Here is a 2,836-nt window from a genome sequence, read left to right as displayed (position 1 = left end):
GTCATTTCTCCACGTTCCCCGGGTGGCTCTAACCCCGGGCGAGTCCCTTGGCAAGCGGCTTATATTTGTGGGCGACCCCGGACCCCTCCTCGAGCTGAGCGGAGCCCGCCTCTCCGGGCTGGGCTGCGGGTCAGTCAACCCACTGCGGCGACTCCTCCCGCCTCAAGCTTCCCCGGGAGCGGGCAGGATCCTGGGCTCTGTGGCGGGTGGGGCTCTGATGTCACAGTCCCTTCGGTCGCTTGACTTGCCGCCTCGGATTCGAACTCGCCCGGGGCCCCCGGTCACTTGGCTGTAGCCGTGGCCGGGAATGTCTCCCCCACCGGGGCCTCTCTCTCGGGTCGGGGGGTTGGGGCGAGAGGAAAGGCCCGGTCCACCAGCCGGATCCGACGCTGATGATCCCGGTCGTTTGTCGGGTGCTCACTATGTGTTCGGCACTGTGCTGAGCACCGGGTGGTTACGGGATCATCAGGTCAGATACGGGCTCTGCCCCAGGCTAAAGGGAAAGGGGCCGCGGATACTTAATCCCCGGTTTCCAGGGGAGGAAACTAAGGCCCAGAGAAGTTTAGTGACTCGGCCAAGGCGACACAGCAGGCAAGTGGTGTTAATATGTGCTAAGCACTGTAGTAAGTGCTGGGGTAGATACAAGATCAGCAGGACAGACGTAGGTGCTGTCCCACGTGGGGCTCCCAGGCTGAGGGGAAAGGGGCCACAGATGTTTAATCCCTATTTTACAGGTGAGGAAACTGAGGCCCAGAGAAGTTAAGCGACTCGCCCAAGGCGACACTGCAGGCAAGTAGCATTACTACGTTCGAGTGGCGTTACGGTGTGCTAAACACTGCCCTAAGCACTGGGGTAGTTACAGGATCAGCAGGCCGGACACAGGCTCTGTCCCACGTGGGGCTCCCGGGCTAAAGGGAAAAGGACCGCGGAGATTTAATCCTCGTTTTACAGGTGAGGATACCGAGGCCCAGAGAAGTTAAGCGACCCACCCAAGGCGACACAGCAGCAGGGCCGGGATTCGAACCCAAGCCTCCCTACTCCCAGCCCCGCGCTCTTTCCACGAGGCCCCGCCGCTCCTCAGCGCCAACAATCAGTGCGTAGCGTTTACTGAGCGCTTTCTGGGTGCAGAGCCTTGCAGAGCCCTCCGGGGACCGCGGAGACTACGATCCAACTAAGAAAATTCGGGGTACCTGCCCTTCTTCCAACGACTCCTCCTCCCAACCCCCAAACTCCCTCTCCGTCCCCCGACGTCCCCGCCAAAGACAGACCCCAGAATCCTGGCGGGGTCCCCAAGAACCTTTATATGGGAGATTAATTAGTAGAATTAAGTCTTTTCCATCCCGCTCACTGCTGTCTTCTTTCAGCGGCTTCAGTTCATTTTCGAAAGGAGGAGTCTGCGGAGACAACACCTCATCAGCTCCTCCGGCTGCCTCTTTTGAGGGGGCATCCTTACCGGGGGAGGCTAGCCGGAAAGGTGGGGGGTTCGAGCAGGACCCCGAGGATACGAGCGTGGCTTATATCCCGCTGCAGAAGACTGAAACCTTGGCGCAAAGGCAGCCGGAGGGGAGTTGTGTGGATAACAACCGAGGTCGGGGATTCCGAACCCAGGTCCCTCTGACTTCCCGGCCCGGGCTCCACCCACTAGGCCCCGCTCCTCCTCTCTGTATCTCCGTCTTGCGGCCTGTTCCACCCAGGGAGTTGAATGTTTTCCTTTCCCCGCTTCCCGCCGGGTCCGCGAAGAGTCCCCGGGCCCGGAGCCTTTACTTATTTACGTTAATGTCTGTCTCCCCTTCTAGATTGTAAACTCGCCGTGGGCGGGGAATGTGCCCGTTTATCGTCGCGTCGTCCTCTCCCAAGCACTCGGGACAGTGCTCTGCACACAGTAAGCGCTCAATAAATACGATCGACCGACTGCCTGGGGAGGAGCAGAGGGGAGGAAAGGACGTCGCTCTTGCCCCTTCGACCCAGGCCCTGGGGGGCAAGAGGTTGGAGAAGTCCTGCTGCTAGACCTCCTCCAGTCGGTCTCGCCCACCCTATGGGGCGTCTGGGGCCGGAGGCCGGGACCGCCAGGAGAGGAAAAGCGGGACCCCCTCGCCGGCCCCACGGCGCCGGAGCCGCTCACCGGGGCCGTAGCCGTAGCGTTGGGTCCGAGAGGATCTCGGCTTCTCCAGCGATGCTGAGCAGGAGCGGGTACAGCACCGCTTGACCCAGCGCAGGGCGGAAGGTCTGCAGAGTACCCGGGGGGCGGGCAGGTTGACCCGCTGGGGCAGACCCTTGAACCAGGGCCACGACTGCAGGGCCCGGGCCTGGGCGAGATCCAGTCCCGGGGCCGGGGGGTGACCCGGGGGACTTGGATGGCGGCGGCGGGCTCGGTCTCGAGGCGGCCTGCCTCGCCGTCCTCGGGCAGAATCTCGCCCGCCTTGGGTAAGGGCTTCTTCGAGTCTTTCTCCTCTGGTTTCTTGTGTACAAAGGAGATTCTTGTCCTGCGGTGGCGGAAGGAAGGTTGGTTCATTCAGTCACTTGTGTTTATCCAACGCTTACCGTGCGCAGAGCACTGCGCTAGGCGCTTGGGAGAGTACGGCACAACACTAAACGGACACGTTCCCTGCCCACAAAGGGCTTGCAGTCTAGAAGGGGGGAGACGGACATCAAGACAGATAAATAAACGACAGATCCGTACATAAGTACGGCGGGGCTGGGAGGTGAGTCAGGGTGGCTGAACCTGGACTCCCAGCTCGGGGCCTAACCTCTTGGTTAATAATGACGACGGTATTTGTTAAGCGCTTACTATGTGTCAGGCACCGTTCTAAGTGCTGGGGGAGATATAAGCTAACAC

At 61.0% G+C, this 2,836-nt stretch overlaps 1 long non-coding RNA gene across 1 annotated transcript; it reads right to left on the bottom strand.

Annotated features, from left to right (window-relative positions):
• Positions 1-1,275: 1,275 nt before the first annotated feature.
• On the bottom strand, positions 1,276-2,321 carry LOC114813908. Its single transcript, XR_003761654.1, has 2 exons — positions 2,123-2,321; positions 1,276-1,394 (listed from the first exon to the last, which is right to left on the bottom strand). It is a non-coding gene; the product is annotated as an uncharacterized LOC114813908 (long non-coding RNA).
• Between the last annotated feature and the right edge of the window lie 515 nt (positions 2,322-2,836).

The sequence above is a fragment of the Ornithorhynchus anatinus genome, chromosome 8 (assembly GCF_004115215.2).
Source record: "Ornithorhynchus anatinus isolate Pmale09 chromosome 8, mOrnAna1.pri.v4, whole genome shotgun sequence".
Lineage (NCBI taxonomy): Eukaryota > Metazoa > Chordata > Mammalia > Monotremata > Ornithorhynchidae > Ornithorhynchus > Ornithorhynchus anatinus.
Note: the sequence above shows the minus strand (reverse complement) of the source record. Positions and strands in the feature narration are given on the sequence as shown.